Source organism: Prosopis cineraria, unplaced genomic scaffold (genome assembly GCF_029017545.1).
Source record: "Prosopis cineraria cultivar Desert tree isolate PC_DT_omini unplaced genomic scaffold, ASM2901754v1 PC7, whole genome shotgun sequence".
Taxonomy (NCBI): domain Eukaryota; kingdom Viridiplantae; phylum Streptophyta; class Magnoliopsida; order Fabales; family Fabaceae; genus Prosopis; species Prosopis cineraria.
In genome coordinates, this window is record NW_026555338.1 from 16950580 (window position 1) to 16965718 (window position 15139).

Sequence of the window (15139 nt, forward strand, 5' to 3'; positions counted from 1 at the left end):
GAGTGATTCCAAAGCCCACATGTCACTTTTAAAGAATACTATTAGCATACTAAATTTTGAAAAGATCCAACGGACGGATTGAATTTTGTGCAGGTTACAAAATCAACACTGTAGCTGTCATGACAGCAATTTAATGCTGTCATGACAGCACCTCCAGACCAAATTCCGGAGTGCGTCGTTTCTCCGTCCGATATCCGATCGATGTGATTCCAAAGCCCACACGAAGCTTATAAAAGGTTTTACTTGTGACCCAAATTTTAGAGAAATCCAACGGTCGGATTAAGATTTGGACATCCGGATGCAAAAGTGCAGCTTTTTGGTAAAAACCATTTTCAAAATTGTCCAAATCCCATCCTAATGGTCACAAACCTGTGGAAACACTTTGGACACGTCAAATAAGATTAAAAACACTTGATAGAACATTCAAATGATGGAAAACCCCCATATATCAAAATTTGACCACCCGGGTGCCATTTCCTAAAATGGATCCTAAACCCCCAAAATATACAAATCATACAAGAGTGGTCACAAATCAATCCAAATACCATGTATTTATATAAATACATATGCTAAACATTTTCACTTGGCTCAGAGCTCCTTGTGGGGCCCACGCACCCACTCTCTCTATCCAAGCTGTATGTTTTCCCATAGCACACCATTTGCAATGCAACCACTTTGCATTTGCTTATAAAATCACATATATATCAAAATAAAGATCTGCTTGTAATAGAAACTTGGTCTACTAAGTAAATCCATCAAAACCACACACCATAACCAAGTTTCCTAGCCACAAGTCTGCAAACAGATAAAAATTCATACACAAGCACACAATCCACACATATTCACACACACACACACATAATCATATCCTACTGGCACCCTAATCTTAAATACATTACAATATATTTGCTCAAAAGAAAGGGGTTGCAGTTCTTTACAAATCACAAGCAAACCCCTAGCTTTGCTCTTTTCCCCGTCCACCACTGGATCCTTCGCCTGGACCTAGAATATTGAAAAGAAAGGGGTGAGACAACCACAGTCTCAGTAACAGTGAAATCTATATTGATTATTACAAAGTAAGCCATAATCAAATAAATGAATAATAAATTCAACATAGTATATAATTTAGCCATTTAAAATGCATGAATGCATGACCTAGGCCGGTATGGCCTTTCATGACCAACAGAATGCCCCCTGGCACTCTTTAACTCGCAGGTAAACCTTATACCTACTTGTACCTCCACAGGCACAAAACATAATCTAAGGCATGATCTAATCCACCGAACCGCCTATGCCCCTTCGACGTGAATCCTGAGCAGTCAAAGCTAACTCCCTCCCAGAGCCAGCCCGACTTACTCTCCATGTGAGGGCTACCTTGGCCTAGGCACTCAACCTCACACTTCATATGTCGGATTCCCTCCCCCACTGAGAGGTGTCGAACACTCAATACACTAATCACTTTAGTGCACTGAGCCCACAATACGTAAGACAACACTGAGTACTGACAGTGTGCCATAGAATATCAAAAATCCACACCTTCTCATTGGTGAACTCCCACCGAGATCATGCCTTTTACTCTTGTCTACCTTTCCTGAGTATTGACCATTCAACACTCTAAAGTAGTATAATATTTATAAATCTCATTTCCATAAAAACATTGTTATTAAACAATTAGAAAACATATTTGCACTGTAATCAAAGTAGTACCCCATAACCCCTTATAAAGCACATTTAATCTTTTAAAACATGTAATGCATGATAACTAGTAATATTTATTCAAAAATAGCTAAAACAAAGTAATAAGAAATATAAATTCCCCTGTTACCTCAACCCTTTGGTACTAAAAGGGTTCCCCTTGTACAAAATAGGGCTCGGCTTGTTCCTTACTTCTCAATAAGTTCCACCAACAATTTTCTACAACATATAAGTGATCCACATCACTTATCATGACAAATAGTATTAATGAAGACTATAACTTATACCACACAACTTAGGTCAATGAGTCATAATCCACCCTAATGGTCCATATATTAAACCAACCATTCACATAGTATCACTTAACCACCAAAACCATTTATTAGCCATCACTAGGCTAATTTTCAATTTATATAATTTTTTTTAATCAATTAAAAACCTTTACTTAGTGCCACCAACTTTCACCATTAGCCCTTATAATGAAAACCAAACCTTAATTTAAATCTTATTGGGCTCAAATAGCAAAATTATAACTAAATCAATAGGCTTAAACCATTGAAGAGCAAAAACCCAATTTCTCAGGATTTATTTTGTGTCCAAAACACCTCTTTTCATCTAATTATCCACTCAAAATATTAGATCACTATATAGAAACTCAAAACATGCTCCCTAGGATCCAAAGAAACAAAAGCTTACAAGAATAAAGCCTTTGGAATCAAAATCCAAAAATCTCCTCTTCTAAAAATTGAAGAAAATCAAGAGAAAGAGAAGAGGATTGAAGTAGGGAGTTTACCTATCGTGTAGCCGAGCTCGCAACGGTCACAAAGACTCCTAGATCCGAGCCTAACTCCCTCTCTTTCTCCTTCCTTCTTCCTCTCTCTCTCTCTCTCACGTGTTTCCTTTCTTTCCTTGTTTTCTTTTCTGCGTTCTGGTCTGGTTTTTCATCTTATAAAAGCTGATTTAAAAGTTTGGGGAAAATTACAAGAAATGGCCCAACATTTTTTATTATTGCACAAAAGCCCGGGTCAACTTTGGTAATTTTTCCCATAGTTAAAAATCAAATAAAACTAAACTTTTGCTTAGTAAAATTCAAACTCTGGACCTCTATCAAATTATTCTAAATTTTAATTTAATTATAGATATTTTATTTTATTTTTATTTATTTTTTTAAATAAATTTGAGTCTTAAAATTTTTAGGATGTTACAATCCTTAACTGTGTCTCCAAGACCATTGAAATCTAGATGGATTTTCGCATCTAGTATCCAAGATAGATAATTTTTCTCAGTAATGTCAAGAGCCACAAACTCAAGTTTCTAAAGATTCGATATATATAGATATTATAACAAAAATATGATAAGAGTTAAATGATATTCAAGATTAAACAAGTTTAAAAAGATCAGATGGTTAGAAAATAGATCAAATCATATATGAACATAAAAATTACTTTGCATTGAGAAACCTTGCTACAAAACCTGTAGATTACCACAGCTCTTGTGCTGATAACATGTTATAAAATTAAGCAACTAGAAAATAAAGATATTGAGAGAAGAAATAGAGACAAGAGAATAATAGAATTTCTTATGGATTATTGTGTCCTTCAATACAAATTACATGCCCTATTTATAGGCATGGTTTTACATATTAAAGATTACACAAATGATAAAAGAAAATAAAGGTAATCAACTCTCATGATGGTGGGAGTTTTATGGGAGGGCAGTCAACTCTCATGATAATGGGAGTTTCATGGGAGAAGATGAAAATGAAGAGGTGATGAAGATGGACATCTACTATCCTTGTAATATTTATAATAGTACAAATAATGGCCTATTTTCCTAGAGGGAACATAATTGCATATTAATTGATCATAGTAAAATTGACAAACTAGAACATATCCAACATTAACAGTTGAGATAATAACTTAACATGTACCGTCTTTTTTTATTATTTATTTTTCCAATAGCATAACAGGCAGTTAAATCATTTGTGAAATAATTTATTGATAACAAAACATTTAATTACAAGTGTATGTGTCTTCTGCGGCAATCCATTTTGCATATATGTTCATGTCAACTTGCAATTATACATAATTTTTTATTGAAAAAAAAAACTTTAAGTCCCTGCACTTTGATTGAATTTTGTTATTAGTCTCTGTACTTTTATTTTTCATTGTTTTAGGCTTTTCCATAAACAAAGTGTTGGGACCTTGGAGAAACCTAAAACAATAAAAAATAAATGTGAAGGGACCTAAAAAATTAAAAAAAAGTACAAGAACTAATAGCAAAACTTAAGCAAAGTGCAGAGATTTAAAGTTATGTTTTTCCTTTTATTATTATTATTATTATTATTATATATATATATATATATATATATATAATCTTCCAACATGTCCACGCAAAGTGCAAACTTTGGCATAGCACGCACTTACAAAACACAATATTATTAGAGCAGCATGTGTTGGTGGGTCTACATCTAATGTTGCTTTATGCCGTAACCACCAACCTGTAGGGTAAATGCCAAAAAGAATGGGACCAAAGCAAGAATTAAGTTATAATGTGGGCCAAATTAATAGAATATGTTGCCTCGTAATTATTATGTATTTATATTGCCTAGCTAGCTTGACTTCCGCAGAAATTTTTTGCCGCCTAGCTAGCTAGCTAGCTTGATGAGAGATCTAATTAATCATGCTATTTTAGGATCCAATATTTCATTTTAGGGAAAATGACAATAAAATTTTCCCAACTTATATAAATGATAAGATGGTTATTTAAAATGTTATAATTATATTGAAGTTCTTAGGGACTTTTGTGACAATAAATTTTAAAGTAAAAAGAGTATTTTATCCTAATTGAAAATGACAAGTCTCAATCATAACTTTTATTTAAAAAATAACAATTTTTATTATATGAATTATAAGAATTAAATAAAAAATTACTTGTCAAGTGTAATTTCTGTTATTAGAATAAACAAGCCCCAATCATAGGAGTGTTTTTTGTTAGAGGCACTCCCATATAGTTTATCTTTAAGAGCATCAATTTTTAAGAGCATTTTTTGACATTAGAGCTCTGATATGAGCATTATTTGACATAAATTTTCTCAAGTTCAAGCATTCAAACACAATTAGAATTTTAATTATAATATTTCTACATATATAAGACATTTAATTCTGCATCTCAACGTTGCCAACCATAGTTGTAAGACCAACCCAGCATAAATATATATTCATCTGCACAATATAAGTTGTATAATAATGTTGATAAATTTATACGTTAGTTGATTTTTAGACTTGATTTGAAGAAGTTGGATATCAATTGATATGTTTTATAGAAAGCATGAAAGTTAGCTGCTTAATTTTCAAAATTATCAATATATATGTTGTTGGTCCAGATAGAAAGAGTTATACTACTGACATATGAAGTCTCATATTTGAATCCATGTAAGTGCAAAAAAAAATGACCTTAAGAAAGCTATTCCCGGTTAGGGCCTACAATATAATTCTCAAAAATATCATACACACAGCCCATAAAGAAATATTCAAAATCTCCCATTTTTTTATCCATCAAGGGATAAGCTGTAAGCGTACAAGTAAAACTGCTTCCAAAATAATCAAATGAAAAAAACAAACAAAAAGAATATAACTCTCGTTGCCTTTTTATAAAACCCTATAAAAAAAATCTCATCAATTAAAAAAAGTTATACAGTTAAGTATTTTTACACATCCATCCATCACAATAACTTTCAATTCTCAACTAACATTGTCTTTTTTTTTTTTTTAAATCTTTCTTGACATAGAATCAATAGAAAGGTGGCGGAGAGCACAGGTGAGCGTTTGGGGTGGACTACAAACGACGAGCCTATAAGGCTCTGACACACCGTTTGTGGGCTCTTTCCATGTGGGACCAGGGCCATACTTTTCTCAATACCTACTTCCATCCGCATTAGTGCGAACACAGAGTCTCATTTTTTCCTATCAAAAAAAAAAAAAACATATATCATTTTTTTAAATAAAATAACTAAATAAAACCCTGACTGAGGAAAAAGTTCTTTAGTCAAACACGGATTCAAATTTTCTGAAATTCAAATATGTAAATTTATGTAAAGTTTATCTTTTCAAAGAAAAAAGATTTTATATTTTATAAAAAATAATAAAATGAGAAAATATTAAAAATGTAAACTTTTTTAGAAATTCACCGATTCTATTTTAAGGGATTTAAATCCAATCAAAAATTATGAATATATATTTACTAAAAAAAATGGATATTATTAGGTGTGGACGGGTCCATGATAAGTAGCAGTGATTGGTCGTTGCATGGAGGAACATAAGATATTTATTCCCTGTTTCATCAAAACGATAGACGCTCTGATTCCCTGTATTCCATATATATCCTGATTCCTGAGTCCAGATTTACCCATCCACCCCACAACCTCTCTTCTCTTCACTTCTCTCAAAACCTTCTTTTTTTTTTTCTCCCTTAAATAGTCAGTTTTCTGAATTATTTTTAAATTATTTGTGAGGTTTGTTCTCTTAAAACAGAAAGTAAGGCATTGTTTATAATTTAGTCCAAATTTACGTTTTAGGAACAGTATGCTGAACCATACATTAGTATGGTGTTTTTTTGTTTTTTTTTTTTGAATTAAAGAGCAAAAATGTTGTAGAACTTTTTCGTAAGAGACATTTGGCATCTTAAATTATATTGTTGAAGTAACATCGCCCCGAAACTTTAAAAAAGAGTGCAATTTTTCAGCAACCATTAACCCACAGTCATTTGACGGTTAAATATTTTCGTCGACCTATCAAGTTACACGTGTCACTCCCTGATTTCTCCTTCTCTCTCCCTTCTCCCTTCTTCTTCTCTCTCTTCTGCCTGGACAAGGACAACACAAAAAGGACGAGACTCTCATTTTCAACTTCACTTTTGTGGTTGCTCAATTGGTTTTCCTGCTACGATGCTAGGACTGATTTTAGAAGAGAAGGTCGTTAATTTTATGCTGGCATTTAAAGTAGTCACCTGAAATGCCTGCGCAGTGGAAAGCAAACGAGCTGATAAGGTGCTGAAAATGAACGTAGAGCAGACCCAATGTCCGCGGGAACACAACGGAGTCTCTTTCACTTCCTTTGACTCTCTGACTCCTACCCCATTTTGGTTGTTATTTCAACTTTTCCACTAACATTGTCACCTTCTAAATTTTGAAACTTTTTCATCGTTATTACTGTTTGTCCCTCAATTCAATATTCTGTTTTTGGTTCCCCCAGAGACAGAGGTTTATCGGTTTCCAAGGCTATAGATTTGGGCTCTGAGATTTCTAATGTGGGAATCAGCCCTCGAATCTCCTCCCATGCTTTGAAGAATGATAAGGACGACGACCACGATGACCCACTTGAAGATCACCGTCGCCGGCGAACGGACTTTTGCCTGCTGGAATCTAGCAGCTTTGACTTTGTCTTCTGCATTTCCAATAATGTGTTGCCTCAAGATCTGTCTTCGGCCGATGAGCTTTTCTCCAATGGCAAGATCGTGCCTATGGAAATTAAAAAAATCGAAATATCTGAATCCTTCTTCTTCTGCTTACAGTGAGATTCATCCTGTTTGTGTCATCCTTGGCCATACAGAAGAGAGAGAAGAAGAAGAAAGAAGAAGAGAGAAGGAGAAATCAGTAAGTGACATGTGTAATTTGATAAATATTTAATGGTCAATGCGTTAAGGTTTAGGATAAAATTGCACTATTTTTTAAAATTCTGATAGGATGTTACTCTAATAAAAAAATTTGGATATTAAATGTTTTTTGTGAAAAAAGTTTCAAAATATTTTTATCTTTTAACCTTTTCTTGTTCTTTTTTTTTTTAAAAAAAATATAATCCGGTTCGTATTGTTTGTTTTGTTTACATGATTTCTTAATTCTTACATAGGTGCTCAACATTGTCTCAATTGTAATTATAAGATTTAGAGTTTTTTAAAGTGACAACATATTTGAGAAATGATCTATAAAATTTATGATTTATAGAAATATATTTTTTAAATAAATTTTATTAATATTTTCGTGATGGTGATACTGATTGAAGATGCCTTATTTGTTGCAAGAGATGTTCTGCGTTCCTATTACTTGGCCAGAAGAACAAATACTTTTTAGACCCAATAGAGCAGCTATACGTGGTCAAATTCAATCGTGTATCGTTTTGAATGTGAAATTATTTCAATCATGTTTAATGTCTGAAATCCTATCACCCCATTATTTACGTGCTCCTTGTACGTATTTGAAACCAATGGAGTATATAAATTTAATCATGTAAATATTTGTGAGTATATAGTTAGTTATTGTATTTTATTATATAGTATATTTTTTTGTTAGTTATTATATTTTCAGTTAAATAAAATATTCTAATTGTGGCCCACTAGACGGTTGTTGATTGAATCTAGGTTTAGGGATATTATTAGTCATTTATTTATTTAAGTAAAAATAGTATGATGGAGACTATAAGTAAATGACAGTTGTTTGAATGAGGGTACAGTGTCTATTAGAAAACCTAATACCCTAATAATCTTTTTTTTTTCTACAACATTTCTTTGATTTCAGTGTTCTTATTTGAAGGTGCTACTTGCCAACACTCTGCATCATATCAATAAGCAATGATGAGAGATATTTCATTAAGGCTTCCATTGCGACTCTAACATATGATTATCTTGAAATCATATTATCAATTTATTATTATTTTTTCTCTCTTGATGTGACATTAGAGCTAGGTTCTCGATCTTCTCTACCTTACTATATAATTTTGTCTCAATTTTATATTCTAAATCACCTTTTTTTTTTTGTTAAAGCCATGCATTTGGATTTAGATTGGCTTTAATTTTATATCTTTCTATTAATTAAAATTATAATGAAATAATTGTTGTGAATATTTAAACTTTTGAATTAGAGGACGAAACCATAAGGGTGGCTTTAAAGATCAGATTCGTGATCTGGTTTCTATTCATACTTTGACGTTATTATATTAGTTGCATTTTTTTTTTGTCCTCATTTGATTCTTCCAATAAAAGATGATTGAATAACATGTTTGTTCATTTAGATACCTAAACGAGCCCATTGCATTTTCTCTGCGTTTGAAATTCAGATTTTTTTTTAATTTAATTTTGGCTCGTTGATCCAGTTTGAAACATTTGAACGCGATGGCATTGATTTACAATTCTGAATCTGTGGAATTATATGGATATTATTAAATCTTGGATTTTGTTCCTTTTGTTATCCTAAATCCTTTACGGTTGGGAATGCTATTAAAAAAACAATCTTTTGGGCCATTTTGTTCGGCTGACAAAGGATTATTTTGACTTCAAGAAAATATTTTTCTTGTTTGAGCATTTTGTTTATGTAAAGATTCCATTTGGGTTAAATAAATTAATTTGGGTTATATTTTCTGGATATTTTATTTGGTTAAGATTATGCTTGGAAAATTATTTTGGAATCTATTGTGAGATCCAAATATTTTGGGAAAGTAATTTTAGCTAATTAACGTACTGGAAAACTTTGCAAATTTTGTCTTATTTGTTATTTAATTGTCCCTAATATTTAAAATAATAATAATAATAAATATTTTGGGCAATTATATGCTTGTTTAGGTTTGCAGAGTTACGTTTGAATTTGCTAAAATTAATTATTTGGTACATTGAATAGTGGGAGAATCTCTTCTGGTTATTTAATCACATCAATATAGTTGATTAAATTGACTAATTAAATTGCACATATGGATTTAAATGCACATTGGATATTTGTGATTAGCATGTATTTCTTTTTTGAGTAGCCACAACATCCTTATATTTGTTGCATGCACTATTAATGACGTATGGATTTTTAAATATCAATTGTAATTAATTATGTAATTATAATTTATCTTTGCCCACAGGTAGATAATTATAATTACATATTTAATTAGGATGTAATAGAAGTGGCTTTGTATTTTCTAATAACCCACAGGTGTTAGGAAATATAAATGCAATCTAGTTTCATCATTTATTAGATAAATACATACTATGCTTGTGTCTTTGCCCACAGGTAGACATTAGAAGTGCATAAATAACTTTGAACATTACAAATTTTCCAAAATAAAGTTTCATAAATAAAATTCATGCTTGATATTTATTGACTAATCCAAAAATAATCAAAGTTGACAAAAATAATCTCATCAATTTTGAAAAGTATCTTTCACGATGAAAAACACATACACATACCATAATTCAACTATCATTCAATATCTCTTTATAATTTCCCAAGATAAAAATAATTTAATTAACAAAATATTAAATATGTAATATAATTGTTATTGAACCATCTATAAAAAAAAATACCTTGCCAAAAAAAGAATTTTATTGATAAATCAGTTGGGATGTTATCCATTTACTTTTAGTATTCTCAAGATTAGCAATTCACTTATTCCAACTTCAACCAACTCCTTTTCCCACTAAACACCTTATCCAATATACAAAGATGATTTAATGGTCTTATTCCACCTAAATAAATTATCCTCCAATATTGCCAACATAATAACCAGTTAGGCTCAAATCATCATAATTTAATCAACCAAGTCTCAGATCAATCCTTCCAATATTTTACATACCCAACTATTAACCCAAACTCCTTTCTCTTCAATTTCCTTTCCAAAAGTTCTCCAATATAATTATTGAAATCATTTAACTTCCTAAGTTCTGTTCCTAGAATAAAATCAATCTCATTCTCAAAGAAATACCAATTCAGGTTTGAAGAAGAATCAACTCATCTTCCTCTTATAATGGTCAAAATTTTTGACTGAAACCACATATTAAAGATGTGCTCTTAAAACATGAATTTTAGCTTAAATGAATTCTCACCTCCTCACAGTCACGGATAGCAACAGAACTAGGAAGAAAGACTTTAGGAATTTCATACCCCTAAGACCCACGCACATATGTCGTACTAGAAGGAGGGTTCAAAATTGCCAAACCCAACCAGTCCAATAAAAATGAAGAGAAATAAAGACAGAAAACGGAGAAGAAGGAAGAACCTGAAGCAGCTCGAAAATAGGAAGGAAGCTCACGTTGAAGAAGAGGGCAGAGAGAAGATCGACCGGCGCACACCCCATCACCATCGAAGAAGGAGGACTTCGGTGTTTTCCTCCATTTACTAGCAGCGGACGAAGAGATGCGAAGCTGAAGGGAGAGGAAAGCTTGAACCCTTGCAAGATCACATGGACAGAGAAAGAGGAAGATCTCGATCAGCAATTTCAAGCAAAAAAGGAAAAGAAAAGATTATAAGTTTGGTGGAACGGGAACGGCACAGCTCCGCTCCAGCGATGGTGCCAAGCACGAACGGGGAAAATTTTGGAAGCTGGAGCACGATTGTGAAGGTTCTGGACAGGCTGTTGTTCTCTCAAATAAAGCCAAAAGTGCAGAAATATAATCGGGAAGAAGGAAGCTGAAAAAATCTGATGGAGCCAAAGACAAAAAGGTAATTATACCTAAGTCTGAAAAATGAAAAAGTTATAATCCCATTCAGCATAAGAGGAGCCGAACATGAAACCTTAAATTTAAACCAAATGATGCTTACCACCATGCCATCAATTTACTTTGAAAAATTAACGCCTAAATATATAAAAATATAATTAACATACCTTGACATAATTTTTATATTATTATTATTATTATTATTATTTCTTGGGTTATTACATCCATTTTTCCTTAAGGATTCAAATCTAGCACTAGAGAGTAGACGTCAAAAGAATTTCCATTAAACCACCACATCTTTCTTGTTATATTTTTTTCCAAAATTAATAAAATTTATGAAATATATTTAAAGTACCTTATCATAAATTTTAAATTTATATTTAAAACTTTGGGTCATTACAACTGAAGTGATGAAGCTTCAATTTTTCTGCTATGGTGAATGTTTGAATAAGGATGAGAAGTTGATTCAAGATGAAATTTTAATATTGGACCCAGATGGTACGTAATCAATTTGAATTCTATGGATTTAAGATTGATACTTTTGTTGGAGGAAATGGGACTTTGGAGGTTGTTTGATTTAAATGTTTATATTGTAAATCTTTGGGAAATGGAATCAAAGAGGAAGAAGTTTGGTTTGGGCTTAAGAATTAATGTATGGAAGGTGTTTGACATAATGTTGAGAAACCTTTACTTGATTTGCATATTTTTTTTAAAATTTCATTGATGATTGCGATTAGTATGTTCAATTCGAGTGCTATTACTCTATAAACTTACATGGAAGATTGTAAAAGAAATTTGAGTAGGACATTAGTACAACCAATTTGAAATTTTGGAAATAGATGGTTGTTGATGAACTATGTGAGAAGAGATGTGAATGTTAAATAAAAATAAGGAAAAGAAGCCTTATTGTGGAAATTGGAAATAATGTACTTTTGCAATTTTGACAAAAAATTTATTACAAGATTGTATTTTAGTGGAATGCTAACCTGTACGGCTTTAAGGAATTTTTATGTGTAAAGTCTTAATTTTAAGAATTTCAAATTTATTATAGTTAAATTTTGATATTGGTTTTGTTGGAAATTTATTTAAATTCTTACAATGATTTTAAGGTCTTTGGAAAGGGAGAAAATCATTGACTTTTTGGAATTAAGCATGTAAGTGAATAGCACCCATTATATTGCATTTTTATATAAATCATTTTTTTACTGTGATAAATATTGAGTACTTTATTAATTAAATTATTTTAGTTTTGAAAATTATAGAATAATGATGAAGGGTAATTAAATTATGATATGTGCATGTATTTTTCATTAAGAAATATACTTTCAAGATTTATGAAGGCATCTTGTTTATTGAACTCTGAAATTTCTTGGTTATTCAATTAATGCAAGCTTACGCATTGGCTATGAAGTATTATTCCAGCAAGTTTTGATATTTGAAGCAATTCATACGAGTTTGGCATTGAGAATGAAAATTTTATTTTAGTAATGATTATTTTTCTCGCATGTTTGAAACATGATTTTAAGAGGACTATAAATAGAATGCTATTGCTAACAACAGTTCTGCTAGCCCGTAGTGCACTATAGTTGATGACAAGCTAGTTTGATTTTCGTGAGCTTTCTCTTACATTTGATATTCATGGGTTTCGAACTTGCATTTGGTTTCGTGGCTGCAAGCCACGTTTGGTTAGTATTACTCTTATGGACTATATGTTCACGTTTGTTATTTATTATGTTAAGTCCTCAAAATTCTAAATTTTTAATTAACTTGTGTATTTGAAATTTCAATGGTTTCAATTAGTAAGTGTATTATTTTGATTTACATATAGATAATTTTTTTTCTTCAAGTATGATAGAATAAAACAATTTCAATTCACTCTCATTTTATGACTATGACTATGACTTACAAATTTATTATATTTATTATATGGAATTATTATCTTTTTAATTATTTTACATAATCATGTGAGGTATTTTTGTAATCTTTTAAATTTTAATTTTTGGGGATGTTATTCACTAAAAAAATGTTTTGGTCTCAAATTCATTAGTTGATGTTGAACTTTCTACTTGTTATTGAGGAGTTTTGCCATTGACGAGGAGGTGGAAGAGCTATAAACTAAGCTACTTCTTGATGTGAATTTGAATTATAAAATTGTATTTTGTAAATAAATTTTTGGTGCTCCACATATGCTATAGCTAGGGTCCTCATTTTGACATATATTTCATCTGCTGATTCAAAGGAGCTAAGCTCCTAGTTATTATGATATCTACCTGAAATTGTGTATTGTAGAATTTTAGGAGATCCTATGTACAAGGAAAATTTTGTCAGAATTTCCACACACAAAAAAAATAGTAAGGCTTCATTCTAAATGAAAAGTATTTTAAAAATAAAATGAAATAAAAAATTTCTTGAATTAAGCTCAAGGGATGTGTCTTTAGGTGCATATCATGTGCTAGTCACTCTTATATTTTGGGATGAGATATCTTTAGTTTTAATTTTGCTTAAATTTTTGTATTATTACACATCTACTCCAAAACCTATAAAAATACAAATACACTTAAAATACCTTATATTTATCATTTTTCCTAACATTCCTTGGATATTACTTTATATACATTAGCGAAAGTGATAAGTAAGAAGGGTCTGGCAAAATGGTATTGATGCATCACCTAAAAAAGGTTGGTCTAATTAATAAGGATTTGGCCAATAACCTGCAAAATCATGGAATCAAATCCTGCTATCAATATGATCGAGAACCTTGTTGATGGGCGATTTGATAAGTGTTTATTGCATCTGGAGACATGCTTGGTGAGCTCTTGGGACCTAGCTCACCTAAAATTTTGTTTATTAAAATAAAAGGGTACTGCACAATGTGAATGGAGTTAATAGTAAGACGAATGAGGACAACAATGGGGCATGAGGCATACTTGGCTACTTTATTAATGGCAGATTCTAAAATTGGAAGAAGGTCAGCGACTTTTATGGTTGAGCGGAAAACAACGAGACTTCAATATGTAGTATTTAATTTGTTACTATTAATTGTATTGACAAATGAAAAAACTTACATATAAGTCTCATAGAGCAGACTTGTTTATAATAAGTCCCGCAAATATTTAGAAGCCTCAAATAGGTCCCTTGGGACTTAAATGTAATTTTAAATTAAGATAAAAAGACAATAATATCCTTATTAAATATATATACATTATATCATCAGATAATTTATAACTACTTTATCAATAATTTACAACTATAACTTCAACTTTTTACAACTATAACTTCATATATTTAATAATTAAACTGATCAATTTAAATGTTAAATATGTAAAGTTATAGTTATAAAAAGTTGAAGTTATGATTATAAAGTACTGATGAAATAGTTGTAAACAACTAATGTTACACTTTGTTAGTAATACATGATTATTTAATTATTGGATATGTGAAACTACAGTGATAACAAGTTGAAATTATAATTGTAAATTGCTGAAAAAGTAGTTGTAAATTAATTATTTGATTAATATAATATATGTTTAATAGGGGTATTATTATCTTTACAACCTAATTTTAAAATATACTCAGACTCCAAGGGACAGTTATGGTTTTTGAATTTTGTGAGACTTATTTGTAAATAAGTCTATTTTGTAATTTTTCCTTGATTAATTTCATGCAGGTTATTTCACCATTCTAATGTGGACTTGCATACTATTTTATTGTATTAATAAATGGAATGGGGGCTATGTAAAGCCACTCTTATTACAATAGTCGATAAAGGAATGGTTATATATTTAGAAAATTTTTTTGAAAAGGTTATTATTTTATTATCATTAAAAATTTTCTCTGCAATCTATATTTCAAAGGCAATTTGCACATTTATTTCTTTGCAGTGGATTAATAATTAGAAGTTTTGAATATTTATCCAATGTTATATTTGACTTTTTTCATGCTTTTTTAAATCATCCCAAAAATAAGTCTAGTTGGT

The 15139-nt window shown here is 30.9% G+C and overlaps 1 long non-coding RNA gene across 1 annotated transcript; it reads right to left on the reverse strand.

Annotated features, from left to right (window-relative positions):
• Window positions 1-824: 824 nt before the first annotated feature.
• LOC129315122 (uncharacterized) lies at window positions 825-2869 on the reverse strand. Its single transcript, XR_008594387.1, has 3 exons — window positions 2489-2869; window positions 1826-1914; window positions 825-1002 (listed from the first exon to the last, which is right to left on the reverse strand). It is a non-coding gene; the product is annotated as an uncharacterized LOC129315122 (long non-coding RNA).
• Between the last annotated feature and the right edge of the window lie 12270 nt (window positions 2870-15139).